Source organism: Peromyscus eremicus, chromosome 5 (genome assembly GCF_949786415.1).
Source record: "Peromyscus eremicus chromosome 5, PerEre_H2_v1, whole genome shotgun sequence".
In the NCBI taxonomy this organism is placed as follows: Eukaryota; Metazoa; Chordata; class Mammalia; order Rodentia; family Cricetidae; genus Peromyscus; species Peromyscus eremicus.
The window spans coordinates 439,843-461,096 of record NC_081420.1 but is presented as its reverse complement, the minus strand read 5'-3'; the positions used below and the strand labels follow the sequence as shown (position 1 = coordinate 461,096).

At 43.3% G+C, this 21,254-nt stretch overlaps 1 long non-coding RNA gene across 1 annotated transcript in view; it reads left to right on the top strand.

The window, feature by feature from the left end:
* The window catches only part of LOC131910854 (uncharacterized), a 28,831-nt gene extending 7,960 nt beyond the window's left edge, over positions 1-20,871 (top strand). Inside the window, exons 2-3 of the long non-coding RNA XR_009379227.1 lie at positions 17,881-17,973; positions 20,740-20,871. This is a non-coding gene — a long non-coding RNA (uncharacterized LOC131910854). The remainder of the gene's footprint in view (positions 1-17,880; positions 17,974-20,739) is intronic.
* Positions 20,872-21,254: the final 383 nt, after the last annotated feature.

Genomic DNA, 21,254 nt, shown 5'->3' with positions numbered 1-21,254 from the left:
GATACCCAGTGATCCATCTCACATCCAGCCTTTGCCCAGGGTTTTAAGTAAGTTTCAAGACTCCTCACACAAGAATTTTTACTAAGACCTTTCCTCTTTCCACAGCCATCCATCTCATGAACTCTGCCTATGAACGCCTTGTTTCAACCCAGCCTTTTTCTGCAGTGTTTCCAGTTCAGGCCAGGGGAATCTCTCCATTACACTAGACCCAATTAATAATTTATTCCTTTACTCATGAAAGGACTTGCTCCCCTCCCCCCCCCCCCCCCCATTTCATGTGTCTCGTTATGGTTCATGGTAAAGACAGTGAAGATCTTTGTGCTGTGACAGTCAGGTGCACACACACCTGACCTGGGTTGTTTCAGGGGAAGAACGTCACCGTGTGTGAGAACCCAGCACTATGGCAATGAAAGCATTGCTAGAGCAAGTTGTGCTAGTGCTGATTCAGGTGGTATCATGGCTGAGCAACCCTGAAGCTTCAGGCACAGTTCTGAGCACTTCACACATGCTCCTGCCGTCATTCTTTTAACAACTCTGAGATAGTTCTCAAACTTCCTGGAGGGCTTGGGAAAGCAGAAAGTTGAAACCCACCCCTGGATCTTTTTGTTCAGTAGATTTGGGACAGAGCTCTAGAATTTCGCTTTTGTGTGTGTAGGTGCATATGTGTATGTATATGTGTGCCCACAGATGCTTGTGCATGGATGTGTGTGCACAAATGTATGCACATGGAAGCCAGAGGTCTTAAGTCACTCTCCACGTTGTTATTATTATTATTACTATTATTATTATTTACTGAACCCAGAGATCACCAATTTGGCTAGACTTGTTAGTCATCCAGCTCCAGGGATCTGCCTGTCTCAGCCTCTTTTCCCCACCCAACTCTGGGTTTACAGCCTCATTCTCCTGTGTCTGGCTTTTATGTGGGTGGTGGGAATCTGAACTCAGCTCCTTATGCTTGAACAGCAAACACTTTACCCATTGAATTAATCTCCCTAGCCTCTAGAATTTGCTTTTTAAAAAGTTCCTAAGAGATGCAGGTACTATAGATTGGTAACATGTCAGGTCCCTTTCTAAAGTGAAGAAGTAACTTAAGTGAAAGACAGGCCAGCATGGCCTTTAAAAAGGAAGCTGAGCTTTCGGGCTTTTGCTGTCTACCTTTCTGCCAGCCCCCATCACTGGCAAACTCAACTCTGGGAGTCCCAGGGCACCTGGGGAAGCAGAATGTGATTACTGGGGCCAGAGGAAGTGAAGCTTCAAGACTCCCCTGGGCCAGTCTCTTGACTCTGATGCAGATGCCAGCTCATCTGGTGTCACCCTGAAGGAGGAAAGACAGATGAGCCATGCAGAAGGTATGCTGCCCAGTCTGGGCTGATATCTGAACTTTCCTGCCCCACCAGACTTCAGGAGGTCATTTCGCCTTGTGTCTCCTGGGTGTGGCTAGGAGACAAAAGCCCTGCACCTTCCCTAGGATGGATTCAAGGTCAGGCTTATAAACCTAATTAGGTACCACACTTAAGTGACAATCTCAGGTACTAAAAAAGTGGGGTTCATTTATTCATCGGTTCCAAAGACCAATACATAAAACATTTTATATATATTATATAAATAGACAAATATATTTGAGATCACAAAAAAGAACTAGAACCATGTAGTCAAGCATCTCAAGTTCTCTCCAGGATTCCCTCAAAAACCCAAACCAAGAAACTCTCCCCACAATATGCTTTGGAAGTTTTGCTAAGTTACTGACTCCACAGTCTCCTAGTCCCTCCCCAAGTTTCCCACAGCAACAGCTGTTGCCTCACTAAATAGGTTTCAGACCCATGACTGTGGTTTAAGTAAGTGCAACTGAACTTCATTCTAAAGGCTACATGCTCTCACAAAGAAGCCATGTCTTTGAAGAACCGATCTCTTTCTGAATAAGGAAGCTATTGTTTCCTGGGGTTCACTGCTAAGATGCCAGCTGAAAAGCATAGGAAGAGCTCAGTATATAATACATAGTCTGACCCATGCAAACATCACCAGTAACCAAGGACTGGGCTGGGTGTTTCCAGGTTCTTGGTGCCATTTATTCATTTGTTTAGTTATAGATAATTTCACTCATTTATTCTGTGTTTCTATGAGTGTACACAGGTATGTGCCATGGCATGCATGTAGAAGTCAGAGGGCAACCTGTGGGAGTTGGTCTTCTCCTTCTACCATGTGGGTCCCAGGGATCAAACTCAGGTTGTCAGGCTTTGCTTTGTTTTATTTTAATGGGGTCTCAAGGAATGAGAGGCTGATTACTAAAGTGTATAATTTGAGTAGTTCTCTCTACTAGGGGTGTTTTTTCTTTCTGGTTTTATGAGACATGGTTTCTTTGTATAGCAACAGGAATCCTGGAACTTGCTCAGTAGACCAAGCTGGCCTCAAACTCAGAGATCCCCTGCCTCTGTCTCTCATGTGTGTGCCAAAACCACAGGGCTTTTTTTTTTTTTTTTTTTTTTTTTTTTGACAAGGTCTTTCTGTTAGAGCTTGGGCAGGCCTGGGACTCACTATGTAGACCAGGCTGGCCTCAAATTTATAAAGAGCTGCCTGTCTCTGCTTTCCAACTGCTGGGATTAATGGTCTGCAGCCCTGACTCTGCTCTTTGTTTTTGAGACAGGGTTTTGCTGTATCTCCTTGGTTAGCCTAGAACTCAGAGTCTGCCTGCCTCTGCCTTCCTAGGGGTAGGACTAAAGGCATGTGTAGTAAGCTTTCTCATTGGACTTGCTTTGGGCTGCTAGCCACAAATAATGACACAGAGACTTATTATTACTTGTGAAAGCTTGGCCTTTAGCTTAGGCTTGTTCCAATCTAGCTCATAACTTAAATTAACCTGTTTCTATTAATCTATGCTCTGCCACGTTGCTTTTTACCTTCCTTCCATTCTGAATGTCTGACTCCCTCTGTGTCTCAACAGTGTCTCTCACATGCCTAGATTAATCCTGAGTTCCTCTCTCTGCCCAGAAGTCTGCTTAACCTCTCCTACCTAGCTATTGGCCATTCAGCTCTTTATTAAACCAATCAGAAGGTGCCTTAAGCAGAGACACATCTTTATAGTGTACAAAAAGATTATCCCACAACAGGCATGTGCCACAATGTCCAGGGGATAGTTTTCTATTTTGATTGATAGATTTGAGTCACATAATCTTGACTGTGAATGTTCCTTCCCACAATGCATCTGACTTTAATTGTATACACATCCAATTATACATATGCATAGATAGTAAATAGAAAATTCTCTCTGAGAGCTCACTGGAGCACACAGTTTGTTTTACTGCACACATACCCAAAACCAGTTCAGGCTGGATTGGTGGCCCTTTACTATCCAGTTTCAGCTATAACTGGATAGAAATTGTTTGCACTTGATGGTTGTCAAGGGGAAGAGAAACTTATTCCATTGTTTGGAGCAGGGAGTACATGCAGTATGTGGGGTGCTTGGTTGCTAGGTGCCTTATTAGGAGAGAGCTGTCTGTGCACAGCATGCACAGACTGGGGTCCTAGATTGCCAAGTGTATAGACAGAAGAGGGGTGTGGGCCTAGCCCAAGCCAAGTGGGATCTCAGGTTGCTGAGCTACTCTCTGCATTTGTCTGCCTTAGAAGTAACAATTGCTTTTTAAAAAAATGCATCCTGTTCATAAAATCCTCTGCCCAGATGTTGCCCCGCCCCCCCTTTCAGATGACAGCAGAAGGAGGTATCCTGGTTTTGTGACCCCGGCCACATGGTGATGCAGTGAGCCTTGGAGACTGGCTGTTCTGCTTCAGTGTCTCCTTGGCCAGCACCCTAGGTTTTCTGTCTAGGGAGCAAGGATCACACAGGTGGGTATTCTCAGGCTGATTAGCATGTATACTGGGATAAGGCCTCTGTGTTTCACAAGGTACCCATGCTTCTGCACAGCCCTCCCACCCCCATACACATTCCTAGATTCTGAAGGAGTTCCACAGGAAATGTTGCTGCTGTGTGACATTTAGTACCTCCATTCAAGGAAGGTCACATCCAGGGAGCAAAAAGAAAGTCAGCAAGATATCTTAGCAAGTTAAGGTGCCAGTAATGTGCCTGTAATACCAGTGCTAGAGATTCAGACGAGGATTCCTAGAGTTTGCTGGCTATCCTATCTATCCTAATCAGTGAGCTCCAGGCTCAGCAAGAGATTCTGTCTTAAAAAATAAGGTGGAGGGCTAGGTGGTGGTAGCACAACCTTTAATCCCAGCACTTGGGAGGCAGAGGCAGGTAGATCTCTGTGAGTTTGAGGACAGCCTGGCCTACATAGTGAGTTCCAGGACAGCTAGGGCTGTTCCACAGAGACATCCTGTCTTGAAAAACAAAACAAAACAAAAGGTGGAGAGAGTACCTGAGGAACAGACTGACCTCAACTTTTACCTGTACATTTACATTTACATGTGTGAACACACACAAACATATATACACATTCTGCAGACACAGGAAGAAGCAACAAAGGAGTTCCAAGCTCCCTGGGAACATTTCAAAGCTTACAAAGGACATGAGAAAGGCACAGGATTTATATGTCCTGGGACCAAGGGTTTCCTGAATCCACTTGAGACCTGTTGAGTTCTGGGGTCGTGTCCCAGGATCTCAGGAAACTGTAGCCACATTGGCAACAGTTCCTCTCTTAGCCTAAGAGATGTCACCTGTAATGCTAATTTAGTGTGTGTTTATCACAGATAAGACCCAGTGTGTGAAACAAAATCTCTGGCCTTGAATGCTTCTGTGGAGAGATGGATATGTAACTTAGTTCTGCTTTTCCTGCAAGAGGAGATGATGATGATAACAACTATTATTATTATTTGTTATTATTATTGGAGTGTGTGTGTGTGTGTGTGTGTGTGTGTTCTAGTGCTATAGCACACATGTAGAGATCAGATAGAAGTCAGATCTCTCCTTCCACCTGTAGAGCCATCTCATCCACCCTCACTGGAAAAATAATGAACCAGTCAATACAAGGAACAACTTTCATTATCATTTGGCCCAGTTTACCATTTAACTCATGAAGACTGAAATGCAAGCAGAAACTTAAGACCAGTGTTGTGCTCTTTTCAAGCCTTGGCTTCATCTATTATAAAATAATGAGTGATGATGACCTCATAAGACTATGAAAAATGAGATGGGATAACAGTGGTGTATAAACCAGACACTTTCATAGTTTCTCTCTTGAAGATGTATATATCCTTCAGAAATGAGTCACCAGTCAACGTAAAGCCACACAAACACTGCAGCTGAATACAGCAAATTTTTCTCATTCCTCTTCTTCCTCTCTTCATTCTTTCCTTCTTCCTCTTCTCCCATCCCTCCTCTCCCCTCCTCCTCTACCACAGTTTCCTCTTCTTTTCCTCCCTTCCTCCCCCTCATCCTTTCTCCTCTCCCACTTCCTCCTCTTCCCACTCTTCCTCCCCTTCTTTCTTATAAAATATTCCAATTCCACTGGAGAAAAGGTGTTGGCTTTGAGGCAGAGGGTCTTGAGTAGTTCAGATTTGATTTGCTTGGTGCTCACTTGGGGAAGGAGGCCAGAATAACGCAGGTGACAGACTTGGCTCTGACATCTAGAGCTTTGGTCAGATCTATGGGACTGGACTCTTCCTTTTCTAGTAGCCTCCACATGTTCCTGGTAGGGAGAAAATGTAACGTGTTGAGACGGAAAGAGCAGGGAGCTTGGGGTGATAGATGCTCACTGTATGGATGCAGGAAGTGGTGGTTTTCTGTTCTTTCATTTTGAAAATCCTTGTTGAGTCTCTTCTATGTCAGGCCTCAGGATGACCTATACTGCTATACTCCTGTGCTGGGTGGCTTACAATCCAATGAAGCAGTAGATAGTGATCAATATTTCCTTTGAATCATTTTTTTCTATTGAACTAACATCCCAGGTAATTTTCTTATTTTGGGGATCCCTAAGTGGTGAGATACTCTAGTTTACTTTTTGTTACTATAATAAAATACTTGAGGCTGGATAATGTATATAGAGAAGACATTGACTTGGGCTCACAGTTGAAGGATAAAGGTCTAGTAGTCATAGGAAGGGTTTCCTGGCTATGTTAGAGAGATGGAAAGGAAAATGTGTGTTTTCTTAAGGGACACATGCACGAGAGAATGAAAGAACTAGGGGGGGGGGGCAAACTCTTGGTTTTATGTCATTCTACTTCTGCAGAACTAACCCAGTCTTGTGAGAACACCATTCCTTCCAAGAGTGGTGGCCCAATTATCTAACCACCATTCACTAGGCATTACCTCTCTCAATAACATCGCAATGGAGACCGAGACTCTAACACAGAAAGCTTTGGGAGAACAAATTATATCCTTACATAGCATAAGGTTCACATAGACACCGAATCTCTCTGATTGAGGGGCCTCTGCCCCCTGAGATTTCATCTTGTAAAAGCCCAAATGTGCTGTTTGTTACTCACTGTCTTTAAAGACACTGACAAAGCTGGCTGGTGCCCTTCATCGTGGATGGAATGTGACTCTATGAGTCAGGTAATTTTGGCCCACTGTAAGGGCTCACAGTCTCACCAGCTCTGCCTCAGTTCCTTTGGTAGTGACCTGGCATCTGGTCCTAGTTTTCAAGGAGTCTATAACTGCAATTGAGAGGTAGATCTTGCACATCTGTAGCGGTGACCTGGAGAACAAAGGAGGATATTTCCATTGGAGAGAACAGGTGATGGTGGGGATGGTGTAGCTGTCAGGCTTGCAGACATGGAGTATAAATCAGACACTGTCAGACCTTTCTCAGAGGCCAAAGAATCATGTTAGCAAAATAGGTCCTAAAAACGTTACGGTCTTAGCAAATGTCTAGGATCTCACATAGCATCAAAATTGCAACTTTTTAGTGTCACACTGACTGTCTTCCTCTGTTTTACATCTGGTGTCACACCATAGCTGTCTTTGTCTATTTTATCTATCTATCTATCTAAATTTTTGAGGCAGGGTTCCACTGTGTAACAGCCTTGGCTGTCCTGGAACTCACTCTGTAGACCAGGCTGGCCTGGAACTCAAAGATCAGACTGCCTCTGCCTCCTGAGTGCTGGGATTAAAGGTGTGCACCACTACCATGTGGCTTGTTTATTTTTATTTTTAAAATTATTTTTACTTTATGTGTTTTGCCTACATGTATGTCTGTGCACCACATTCATGGCTAGTGCCAGAAGAGGGCATCATAACAGCTGGAACTGTTACAGACAGGAGCCACTATATGGGTGCTGGGAATCCTCCGGAAGAGCAGTCAGGGCTCTTAATGGCTGAGCCATCTCTCCAACTGTTCTATTTTACATCTGGTGTCACCATGGGTGTCTTCCTCTGTGTCTTTTATATCCAGCATCACCATGGATATCTTCCTCTGTCCATTTTATGCCTGCTGTCATACCATGGATGTCTTCCTTTGTCAATATTTACAGAGCATTAATTCTTAGACTACGGCTTCCTTGGGGAGAAAGAGAAATCCACCCATGGTCTTGACTTTTCCAGAGAGTTCTGGCATGCTTTTCCTGATGTTCTGTTCTGCCTAGTCAGCCCACACAACTGTACCAACCATTTCTTTGCAATAAGTCTGTTAATAGCTCCTCCTGCTTCTGCCTCCTGAATACAAGGAGAATGTGTTCAGATGAAATTACTGAATATATGCAAATTGGGTTAGGATGCCTGTGAATTGTATATATAACACAATTTACAGGTTAAATGTGCTGGCCAGGAAGCAGAACAGGAAGAATGAAAAGATTTCTTGTTGGCTAGGCAGTGGTGGCACAAGTCTTTAATCCCAGCATTTGGGAGTTAGAGGCAGGCAGATCTTTCCAAGATCAAGGCCAGCCTAGTCTACAAAGCAGATGCCAGGACAGCCAGGACTATTACACAGAGCAACCCTGTCTCACAAGAAAAAAAAAGAAAGATCTTTTGTCACCTGCTGTACTTGATGTGGTCTCATCCAAGGAAGAAGTTAATGAGATATTATAGACAAAGACTGCAGACGTGAACTGGAGTCAGCGTGAGACTACGTGTGTTGGCCTAGGTCTAGCTTCTCTGGAAGGAAGGAAAGAAGGGGGCAGGGAGGAGAAAGGGAGGTCAGGAGGGAAAAAGGGAAGGAGGGGGAAAGGAGGGAGTCAGGAAGAGAAAGACGGAAGAGAGTAGTGAAGGAGGAGGAAGAAAAGGAAAGAAGGCAAGCAGGCAGGAAGGAAGAAGGAAGGAAGGAGGCAGGCGTAGGTCTGTGAGCAGGGATGTGTGATTTTGAATAATAAAAACCCCTCTCTGGGTGTCAGTTCCTCCATTTGTAAAACAGAAAAGAAAGGCATTGAACTCAAAGTTTTTCTTGGACCTTTTATGTGACTGCCTCATTGGGTTGTACAATCGAGATAGTTTACATACAACAGAATTCACCAATTTTAAGTGTATATTTTGATAAGTTTCAAATACTTAAAAAATACATAGTTATGTAACTATCACAATCATTCTAAGGAACATCTCCATTCCAAAAAAACCCCTCCTCCACACCTGGTATCAACCTACCAGCTCTCCATCCCTCTAGCTTTGCTTTTTTTACTTAATCATATTAAATTAATTAATTAATTTATTTATTTATTTATTTTTGTGTGTGTGAGCCACGTGTTTTCAAGTGCCCACAGAGTTCAGAAAAGGAGGTTGGATTTCCTGAAGCAGGAGTTAAAGGAAGGTGTAAGCTGCCCAACCTGAGTTCTGGGAGCTGAGGTCCTCTAGAAGGGCAGCAAATGCTTCTAACCATTGGTGTAATCTACAGCCCCTGGCTTTGCTTTTATTAGAATTTCATATAACCAGGCATAATGACACATGTCTGTAATCCCAGCACCTGGGATGTGGAGGCAGTAGGATCATGAGTTTAAGGGCACCTTGGACTGTATATCAAGTTTAAGACTAGTCTGGGCTGTATGAGACTCTTAAAAAAAAAAAAGGAAGGCAGGAAGAACCTCATGAGAACAGGCATGTGTAGTATGTGTCTTTGTTACATCTTTTATTTAGCATGTGGTATTATTTCACATTGTCTTTTTGTATATCTTTAAAAAAAGAAAACAGACTGTTCATGTTCTTTGTACATTTTCTATTGGGTCATTGGTCTCATTACAAATTCATTTTTAAAGTAAGTTCATTTTTTTAATGTCAGTGAGTAATATGAAGGTTACTTCTAGTTTTTCTAAAGTTTCTTGGCTATGTTTTCCCACCCAGTGGCTGTCGCAAGTGCTTGGTTCCTTCTCCTCCCTAAGTTGCTTGGGGGTGCACGCTCTTTTGTGAGTTTCTGCTCCGAATCTCACCAGTGCCCAGGGAGGTGGGGTCCCCAGAGGAGGGTTGCCGAGACTGCTTCAACCACTGCTCCTTGTCTCTCATTCATGTGTGGCTTAACTCAGTCGAGGTTATAGCTCCAGCCCCCGCTGTTTGTTATCTCCGTTCACCGGAGCCTGAGACCAGACACCCCACGGTCACCGGACAGAAGAACTCTGACCTCATCATGCTCTGCTTCTTGAACTTTGAACGTGGAGGGCATCTATCTCCACAGTGGTGACTTCCCAATTCTTAGCGAGAATAGTACACTGAGCAGGTCTGTGGAGTAGGAAACCTACTGTGACAGGCAAGGAGGTCTCTCTATTCTTGCTCAGCACCAAGGGCTGGCTGGACCCTGCCTGACTCCCACTTCTCTTCTTTCTCAGGCTGCAGTATCCGGAGGTACTAGGGAGACCTCTCTGTTACTGGGAGCCTTGCACTGGGCAGTGGGAGGGAAGTGCAGGCCCTGATTCTGTAGGTGAGTGCCGGGCTTCCTGGGGAAAACTTTCAGCCTACAGGGGTAGGCTGTAATGTGTAATTGGTGTGACATTCTCTTACGGTATTTTCCCAAGCAAGAAGCTGCTATGTACCAGCAAGCCTTGGTGCCCAGCTACCAAGCACAGGGTGTCAGCAGACATCCATCTTGTTTTCAGGACAGGCAACTGGACTAAGGGCTAAGGACACAGGGCTGCTTATAAACTGCTGTGTTCCTGTTTAAGTCCTCTAGGAAGCTTGAGTGTGCTCCCCAGAAGACATGGGAACAAATGTCTGTCTGTCTGTCTGCCTGCCTGCCTGTCCATTTTTTGAGACAGGGCTCTTGGAGCCTAGGCTGGCCTTGAACTTGTTATATGGCCTGAGAACAGTCTCATATTCCTGATACTCCCAAGCACTGGGTTGACAGGTACATGTCGCCATTCCCAGTTTACACAGTGCTGAGAACGGAACCCAGGGTTCTGTGCACACTAGGCAAGCACTCTACTGAATGAATGGTATCTCCAGCCCAGAGAAACAACTTAGTGCTGTTATCTTGTTTTTCTTTCTATTCTTCCTCAGTGTAGCACAAAAAGGAAATGAAGAGGGTGTAAAACAGTGAGGAGGAATTTGGAATTAGTGATAATAGAAGAAAATGGTCTTGGTGCAACTCCAATGCCCACTTAAAATGCTTTTAGTCAGGAGCTGCTGACTGGAGATCACTGGGGTTACAGACACACCTGGATGTGTTCGGATTTTGTGTAGATTTTGAGGATTCAAACTCATACTTGTACAGCAATTGCCTTACCCATGGGGCCATCCCTCAGTCCTAGAATTTCCTCATGGGATTTTCTAAGATTTCAATTTCTTTTCTTTTTTTTGTTTAAGATTTATTTATTTATTTATTTATTTATTTATTTATTTATTTATTTATTTTCAGTTTTTTCGAGACAGGGTTTCTCTGTGTAACAGTCTTGCCTGTCGCTTTGTAGCCCAGGCTGGCCTCGAACTCACTGTGATCCTCCTGCCTCTGCCTCCCAAGTTCTGGGATTAAAGGCGTGTGCCCCCACAGCCTGGTTTATTTATTTATTTTATATGCATTAGTGTTTTGCCTGCATGTATGTCTGTGTGAGGGTGTTAGATCCCCTGGAACTGGAGTTACAGACAGTTATGAGCTGACATGTCGGTGCTGGGAATTGAACCCCAGTCCTCTGGAAGAGCAGCTAGTGCTCTGCTATCTCTCCAGCCCCAGATTTCAATTTCTTTTTCTTTTCTTTTTTTTAGACGGGGTTTCTCTGTGTAGCTCTGGAGCCTGTCCTGGAACTTGATCTGTAGACCAGGCTGGCCTAGAACTCACAGAGATCTTCCTGCTTGTGCCTCCTGAGTCCTGGGATTAAAGACATGCGCCACCACTGCCTGGAACAGATTTCAATTTCTTAACCCAAGAAATCTCCCCTGAAATCTGAACACTCTCCATATCTTTAGAGTTGGTGATCACTAAATACATTGTCCTCAGTCAGGGACATTATAAAAGGATTTTGGAGAGTTTGGTTCGGTGGTTAACAAAGGCCTTTCCAAATTCTTTGTTTGTTTGTTTTTTGTTTTGAGACAAGGTTTCATATAGCCCAGGCTGTTCTTAAATTCATTATGTAGGAGGCTGGTGAGATGGCTTAGCAGCTAAAGGCTCTGGTGAGTTCAATCCCCCAAATCCAAATAGTGGAAGGAGAGAACTTATTCCTGAAAGTTGTCCTCAGATTTCAATATGCACATCATGGCATGGGTGCACCCACACATACATAGAAATAAATAAACAAAATGCAAGAATTTTTAAAAATCTACATGAATAAAATGGTTTAATACTTAGAAATTTAAAAATGAGACACTATGTAGCCAAGATGACCTTGAACTCCTGATTTTCCTCCTCTTCCTCCCAAGTGCTAGGATTATAGGCACAAGTCATCATAGATTGCCTTTCTAAACCTTTAGAGTGTGATTCTGGGGTCCTGAAAGAGGCTGGGAGCCTTTCTCAACATCCCTTGTGTGGGAAGACCATCTGTTCCATGCTCTTTGCAACACAAATCACCATTGTGCAGCCCCACGGTGAGTTTCAGTGAGTCGGTTCTACCACGTGTGACACAGGTAGGCTTGGACTCACAGGTATGTTTGTTCTATGGTTCATATTCAGATGTGTGGCCCAAGTAGTTTACTTTAGCAACTATATTCTTTGTCTTCCTTGTGCTCTCCCAGGCATTGAGCATACTGTCATCTCCGTGTGGGTGCTCTGCAAATAGTAATTGATGGTGACCAGGATAATGATGTTGATGAATGGCTCCATGAAACTGTTGAGTCACTTGACTGGAAAGGCTCAGGCATAGTAGTTATGTAATGTTGCTTCACCAAACAGGTAATGTTTCATACCTCAGAGCAACACAGGACATTCTGCCTGACAGTGCTTAGTCACTGTTTCTAGTCCAAGCCCCAAAGGTATCTCTGATTAGAGACTTTCTGAAAGCCAGTAGTTGTGTATGGTGGCTGTTTATTCAAGGGACACAGCTGCTTCTTTTGGCTCAAGATCCACCAAAACTTACCAAAACTCCCACAGAAATTAGCCATTAACAAATGAGAAGATGAAGCCAGAAGCCTGATTCAGATGATAAAAATAATCTAACTGACATGAGACACACATATACACTTTATTGAAAATTCAAATTTTGAACCTAGGATTGCCCTACTTAAAAATCCAGTAATTAAATCAACATTTTCTTAGGCAATAAGATTCTTCATTGTTTTACATGAAGAGTATATTGGAAGCCAGATGTGACTCACAGACTCATGGTGGTCAGTCAGCCCAATGATGAGTACTCCAAAAAAGACAAGTCCTTTAGAGGAGGTGAATTCTCTACAGAAAGCATCTATTTGCACTTTTGGAAGGACCCTGCAAAGCGCATCATTCCCAGTCTTCTTCTTAGGGGACGAGGATGCCTAGAAATTCCTCCTTCTCTCACAAGAGGAGAGTCTTTTGGGTCAAGCATTCAGAGAAGCTAGCTCCTTCTGTAGATTCTCCACCCCCAGGGCCATGTCATATTGTCAGTGTGAGCAGAAGGGAATACTTCCAGGAGATAAGTAACCCTTCAAAACCCAAATATGTACCTCAAAATATCTTTCAAGCTTTTAAACAAATCCATGGTATTTGGTACTGATGATAGGGTAGAGAAAGGGATGTTTTTATTTGATGGTAACTGGTGTAATTATTATTGTTTTTAGACAGGGTCTCGTGTATTCTAGGCTGATTTCAAACTTGATATTCAGTATCCTATTTCTTCTACATAGGAATAAATAAATTTCTTCTATATAGCTGTCTGCTGATATGCTCAACTGTGATCTATTTCTGTAATGCCAGAAAATTGGGAATGTTTGTAATTAAGAAAAAAATACAGCTGGCTATGGAGGCTTGTGTCTGTAATCAAAGCATTCAGAAAGTTCAGCCAGGAATATTGTGAGTTCAGAGCCAGCCTGGCCTACATAGCAAATTCCGGGTCAGCTCAAGATGCACAGTAAAACCCCATCTCAAACAATAAAGCAAAGCCATATATACTGTTTGTCTCAACTTATATCTTATTAAAACAGTTGTCTAAGTGGGAGATCATGTGCTTCATATCATGATATTTCTCATAGTATAGATTGTAATAGAAAAAAAAAGAAGCCTGAAAATAACCTAAAAGCTCACCAATAGAGAAATGTGTAATTATTGCTACATATGACGATTAAAAAGACTAGGACAAAGGGCTGGAGAGATGATTCACTGGTTAAGAGCATGCACTGCTCTTCCAGAGGACCTGTAGTTTGTTCCAGCATCCATGTTGGTGGCTCACAGCTGAATGTAACTTCAGGTCCAGGAAAATCTGAAGGCTCTGACCTCCTTCCACATAAACATACGTACAACAGTAAGTTACGTGTAAGAGACTCATTTTGGGGGTCAACAAGATGGCTCAGCAGGTGAAGGTACTTACTTCCTGGCCCATTGATCTTTGGGCCCACTTGTAGGAGAGAGAAACTTCCCACAGATTAGTCTTTGGCCTCAACACATACAATGTGGCAAGAGTGCGTGCGCACTAAGTATATAAAAAAGATGAACCTGAGGCTCAGTTTGCCTTTGGAATATACATAGACTAAAGTGAGAGCAGGGCGTCTGTGGATGTATCACAGAAAAAAAGGCTTTAAGTTAAAAAAATGTAGTAAGAGGGGCTAGAGAGATGGCTCAGTGGTTAAGAGCATTGGCTGCTCTTTCAGAGGACCCAGAAACAGAAACACACACACACACACACACATACACACACACACACACACACACACACATACACACACACACACACACACACACACGGCAGTTCACAACTGTCTGCTTAATTATAGTTTTAAGCACACACATGGTGTATAGACATATATATATATATTATATATATATAATATATATAAGCAAAATACCCACACTCATAAAAATCAACCAATAAATTAATTAATGTTTAAAAAGATGAAAGAAGTCAGCCAGACTTGGTGTCTAATTTTTGTAATCCAGGCACCCCAGCACTTGGACGGCAGAGATAGGCAGATCTCTGTGAGCTCAAGGCCAACCTGGTATACCTAGCAAGTTCCAGGCCAGCTCAAGATGAAACTTATCCATGTGGGTAAAAATGTTAGTATAATCTTACTCAAGGTATACATCCATAGAGACATAAATCAATAAAAAGGGATAGTCACACTCTCATGTTGACTTTTGTGTAACACATGGTTGCCAAGATCAAACCATGTGCCCATTAGTGGGTGAGTGAGTAAAGAAAATGCTTACATATGCAACAAGACTTCTTTTCAAAAGGAGGGAAATCAGCTGGGTGTGGTGGTCTATGCCTAAACTCCCAGCCCTTGGGAGGCAGAGGCAGGTGGATCTCCATGTGTTCGAGGCCAGCCTGGTCTACATCGAAAGTTCCAGTGATAAATATGGAGGACATTCTGCTAAGTGGAACAAAGCCAGCCACAGAAAGACAGACTACATGACTTCATTTACTTGTGTAATCTGGAAAAGTTGAGCTTATAACAGGGAAGCGGTGGTGTCCACCTTCTGGCTAAGGTCAAATGTAGAATAGAACAGTGATTCTCAGAGGCTAGGATTGGAGGAGGAAGATATGGGGATTGTTGGTCAAAACACATAATTTCAGAGAGGCAGGGGGATATTTATGACCATAACACCTTAAACTCACTAAGTTGCCTCAGACAGGCAAGATGAATAGGTTTTGAGATCTATATATAGCACAAAAGGGTGACAGAGTCAGTAACGTTGTATGATATTTTTCAGAATAACTACTTACATTTCAAAGGTATCACTGAAAAAATAATATACATGACTGAGGACATGATAATTAGAGTCAGTCTTGCCACATTGTGTGTATACATAAAAATGATATGATATGCATGATGTATGTATGTATGTATGTATGTATGTATGTATGTATCTATCTATCTATCTATCTATCTATCTATCTATCTATCTATCTATCTATCTATCTAGTGTGTACAACTATGCTTTGTGAACCAAAAACAGTATACATTTAAAAAGTGAATGTAGTATTGAGTGAGCACTGAAGGGAAATGAGATGTCCCAATGTAGAGATTTTTTTTGAGCTTCAGAGGTCTATTTTTGTTTTAAACAAAATATTTTTGTTATAAAACAAAACAAGGTCTTTCCATTTAAAAGTAAAGGTGGTGTTTATTAAGAATAAGATTTTAGGGCCTGGAAATGTATATCTGTTGGTAGAGTGCTTGCCAAGCATGAAAGAACCCTGGGTTCCACCCCCAGTATTAAAGTACGTACAGTGAACATGCTTGTAATCCTGGCCTTTAGGAGGTAGAGGCAGAGGACCAGGAGTTCAAGGTCATTCTTGGCTAAGGTACTGAGTTTGAGGTGAGCCTAGAATTCATGAGACCCAGTCTGTCTGTCTGTCTGTCTGTCTGTCTATCTCTCTCTCTCTCTCTCTCTCTCTCTCTCTCTCTCTCTCTCTCTCTCATTTTCAGCTTTTCAAGACAGGGTTTCTCTGTGTAACATCCCTAGCTGTCCTGGAACTCACTTTGTAGACCAGGCTGGCTTTGACCTCACAGAGATACACCTGACTCTGCCTCCCAAGTGCAGGGATCAAAGATGTGTGTTACCACACCTGGCTCTTGATTAAAGCAATTCTTAATTTAAAACTTACATTTTTTTATTTGCTGTGTGTGTGGTGATATGGATTGTGTGTATATGTGTGTGAGTGTACTTATTCAGCTGTATGTGTGTGTATCATACTTATTCAGTTGTATGTGTGCAGTATTTATATAGCTACATGTATGCAGGATGGTACTTACTTAGTTGTGTGTGAGTATGTGGTACTTATTCAGCTGTGTGTGGGGTGGTATTTATTTAGCTGTGTGTATGGAGGGTTGGCATGCATTCAGCTGTGTGTGAGGTGGTACTCATCAGCTCTAAGTGTGTGGAGTAGTACTTATTCAGCTGTGTGTGTGTGTGAGGTGGAACTCATTCAACTGTGTGTGGGGTACCTGTTCAGCTGTGTGTGGGGTGGTACCTATTCAGGTGGTACTTACTCAGCTGTGTGTGTGTAGGGTGGTGCTTATTCAGCTGTATGTGTGTGGGTGGTATTTATTCAGGTGTATGTGTGGGATGGTACTCACTTAGGTGTGTGTGTGTGTGTGTGTGTGTGTGTGTGTGTGTGTGTGTGCTACTTATTCGTCTGTATGTGTTTAGGGTACTCATTCAGAGGCATGTGGGGGTTACTTATTCAGCTGCGAGTGGTGTGTGTGTGTGTGTGTGTGTGTGTGTGTGTGTGTGTGTGTTACTTATTCAGCTGTATGTCAGGAGGTCATAGTTATTTCCCAGCAGCACTTGTAAAGCTAAAGTGTAGCCAGAAGTTTTTCTGTGTCCTGTCTCTCAGCCGCTCAGGCCCAAATAAACACACAAAGGCTTATATTAATTGCCAACTCTATGGCCATGGCCTATGGCTCAAGCTTCTTGCTAGCTAGCTCTTATAACTAAACTCAGCCCATTTCTATTAATCTATATGTCACCACATGTTCCGTGGCTTTACCTGTGTGCCATTACATGCTGCTCCCTTGACCATGGGATGGCGTCTCCCCTGCCTCTCCTTTCTCCTTTTACTATCTGTTTGTATTTCCACCTGCCTCTAAGCTGCCTTGCCATAGGCCAATGCTGCCTTATTTATCAACCAATCAGAGCAACACATATTCACAGCATATGGAAAGAAATCCCACAGCACTAAAGAATGATTTTAAAAAAAGTCCCCCCCCCCCCAAGACAGGGTGTTAGCATTTAGGCATCTGTACTGGCTTGCCCTTAGGGTCCTGACAGGATACATCCTCAGCTGCAGCCATTAAGAGCACCCACTGTGTGCATTTGCTATGTTCCCTTATAAAAGGCAGACCCTGCCTGGCTCTCCTCTCCTTCCCTTTCTCTTCCTTCGCGTTTCTGCCCCTTCTCTCCCCTCCCTTCAATAAACCTCCCCCTGTTGTATGGTGTGACTCCTTCCCACCACTTTTAGAATACAACACAGGGTTTCTTTATGTTGCCTTGGCTGTGCTGGATTTAGCTCTGTAAACCAGGCTGGCTGCAAACTCAGAGACCTGCCAGCCTCTGCCCCCCAAATGCTGGGATTAAAGGCGTTCACCACCACCACCACCACCATCACCACCACCACCACCACCACCACCGCTGGGCTTTAAATTATTCTTAAACTGGGTGGTAGTGGTGCACACCTTTAATCCCTCAGGAGGCAGAGGCAGGTATATCTCTGTGAGTTCGAGGCCAGCCTGGTCTACAAAGCAAGTTCCTGGATAGCCAGGATTGTTATACAGAGAAACCTTATCTTCAAAATCAACCAACCAACCAACCAACTAACCAACAAAAGATTTAAAAATTGAGACAAAAATAGCTATTGTAAGCAAGAAATCCATGTTAGCAGATAGTGAGCCTGCCCTCTCAGGACTGATTTTGCTGTAACAAGAAACACTTCTGTCTTTAGCTATCCATGCTTCCTTTCCAGGAAGACCTTCACAAGGCTTGTCAGTGTTATCTGCTCATGTGCCTGGTCCTTGGCCCCTCAGCACAATGGAACTGAATCTCTGCCAACAACCATGTGAGTCTGACACCAGTTGCTTCCCTCATCTGTCCTGTATGGGGCCTTGTACGTGAGGTGCCTGAGTTATAGCCTCACAGGAACTTGAACAGAGGACCTGCCAGGTAATGCCTGGACCTCTACCCATAATAACGGTGAGATCAGAAGTGTTGTGTTGTGAGCGACTAAGCTTGAATTCATTTTTTATGCAGTAGTAGTTAACTAACATTTGAGACATCTAACAGCAGCTGTGGATTACTGGATTTTCCTTGTTTTGAAGGGTGGTACAATGTCATGTCACTAACCAAGAGCACTTGGAACACAATTCCTGGGTTAAAAGAAAGGAAGGTCTGGGAATGTGGCTCATTTGGTAATGGTCTTGCCTTGCTTGCACGGGCCCTGGGTTCAATCCTTAGCACCACAAAATGTGAAGGTGGTAGAGCAACCTTGGAATCAAAGCACTGGGGTGATCAGGAGTTAGCAGTCAGCCTTGGTGGAGTTTGAGGCCAGCCTGCGATACAAGACTGAGTAAATGAACAAATGAACAAAATTAAGAGAAATTAAATAGAATAAGCTAGGCTTGATATTGCCAGCCTAAGATCCCCAGCTACTTGGGAGCCTGAGGTAGCTGAATCCCAAGTTCAAGGCTGTCTGGACAACTTTGTGAGATTCTGTCCAAATGCAAAATAAAAAGATGGCTCGAGATATAGCTTAGTGATAAATTAGCTCTGTTTACATTGGGGCCTCACAGTGTGTGTGACTCAAGCTGTGTCTTGAAGTATGTTTTCACTTTTAGGTATTTAAGATCTGGATGTAGCTCATCTCTGGGACTACCACAGAGATCCTAGGGATAGTTGCCCATTAGAAGACTTTTGCTTTCAAAAAGCTTTCAGGGAGGGATGCACTGTGGTATGGAGCTTCTATTGACTTATCAGAAAAAGTCAGTGTCCTAGAATGTGGACAGTTGGACAGTATTCTAAGGAGTCATGTGGTCAGTTGACAGGCGCACACAAAGCTTGGGTGTCACAATTTCAGGAATGGGTGTCGTCAGATAAGGGTGGATGAAGACCTCCCACATGTTACCACAGGGAATGCAAGTATCCTTTGGTTCTGATTTGTTCTTAGCTAGAATCTTGCTTCCGTTTCCTTCAAGGAACACAAAGCATTATTCAACATTTAACAGTCTGAACAAAGTGGAAAACGTTGCTTGTGATTACTTTCTGATCACTTATTCAGTCCAGGCATTGTGCCAGTGTGACTGACACACTAGGGCTGGCATGTTGCTGTATGGTAGAGTGCTTGAGCACTTTCCTAGTTTGTACAAGGCCTGGGTTCTACCCAGCACCAGACTGAAATCAGTAAACAGAGTGAGGAGCTTCATTCTCTACTATGAACTGCACATTCTTCAATCTTTTGAGGAAAACTTGCCCCGTACTTTTAGACAGTATGTGGTGGTCCAGCACACCATTAATTCTGGCACCCAGGAGGCAGAGGCAGATGGATTTCTGTGAGTTTGAGGTCTACATAGTGAGTTCAAGCCAGGAGGATCAGGAGCTCAAGGTGCTCTTCTGTTACATAGGATCAGCCTGTAACCATACTCACATCAAGAGAGAAGACATTTTAAAGAAAGAATGTAGCTGGAGTTTTCTCTCCAGGTCCCGCCAAGCCCTGGCAGTCTGACAGCCCACTTATAAAATAAACACACAGACGCTTATATTATTTACAAACTGTATGGCCGTGGCAGGCTTCTTGCTAACTGTTCTTATATCTTAAATTAACCCATTTTTATTAATCTATAAGTTGCCATGTAGCTCGTGGCTTACCGGTATCTTAACATCTGTTTCTCATCATGGCGGCTGGCAGCATCTCTCTGACTCAGCCTTCCACTTCCCAGAATTTTCCTCTCTCCTTGTCCCGCCTATACTTCCTGCCTGGCTACTGGCCAATCAGTGTTTTATTTATTAACCAATCAGAGCAACACATTTAACATGCAGAACATCCCACAGCAAAAGACACTTGAGGTACCAGGATACTAAAACAGTGAACCTCAAAAAATTAATGAATGGCTAAAGTCCTGGTGTCAGTCAGAGGAACGTGCCTCACAGGAAGAAAGTTCATACATTTATCAGACCACCTTGTAGGAGAGATTGCAGCTGAGATAATGATGAGTCAATGATGGATACTTGTGCTTGACCAAGACTGCTGAGTCATGTATCCTCTTGGTCTGTTTAAACCTAACCACCATGTTGGTGTCAGAAGTAGACAGTTTTGGTTCTTTGCAATGTGACCAGGTTGAATACATCTTTCTCTGCTTTTCACTGTAACTTACCTCTTTAATGGTGTGTTGAAAGTGAGTGGCCACTCATAGCTTTTTGGGGCCACCTTAGGCTTTGACCCTTAAAACTCAAGTAACTTAAGTTATACCAGACCCTGTCTCAAACCACAGAAAACAACAAAGTAAATACTTTGAGTATTGAAAAGAAAATCAGGCTGGGGAGATGGCTCAGTGGGTAAAGTGTTTCTGTACAAGCATGAGGGACCAGAGTCAATACCCAATACTCACGTTATAAGCCATGTTTAAGGCATGATCCTGGTGCTTGGGGAAGCAGAGACAGGAGGGCTTCTGGAGGTTTGATGTCCAGTCTAGCTTAATAGAGGGGCTGCAGGATCAGTAAGAGACACAATCTCAGAAAATGAGACGAATAGTGATAGAGGAGAACACTCACACTGAAAAAAGAAAAGAAATTCTATAAAGGATGCTTTTTTGATACAACTTTTGCTTTTTAGAACCTCTGAAAAAGGCAGGCAACATGAACAGAACTTCTAGAATTTTGAGTGTGGGACCCTCAACACTGGTAAGTTTAAGGCTGACGGTTGTTGCTCAGCAGGTCCAGCAGTTGCCTGGCAGGCACAGGAACCTGGTTTTGACCCCTCACACCTCATCATTGGGGAAGAAAAAAAAAAGATGGATACTTTTGTAGCCTATGGGTATAATTTTTCATGGGTTTATTTGGACTCCAGAAATAACAAGCTCACTGGGTTTAGGAAAGCTTTGCTTGTCATCTGGGCTTGGAATACAGCTGTGTGGTTCTGCTTGACTGCTCTCTGTGAGAGGAACTCCTCCTGATTCTGGCATTCTGACTGCCTGGAGGTGCCCCTCCCCTGGAACCGGATACTGCTTGCTGCTGGCGATTTGAGCTTCAGCACAAATTGTACTCCACTCAAAGCATCCAGAGTCTCGATAAACAAAACTCAAACTTTGATCTAGAAGACTGTGAAGAAACCTGGTGGAGTCTCAGACA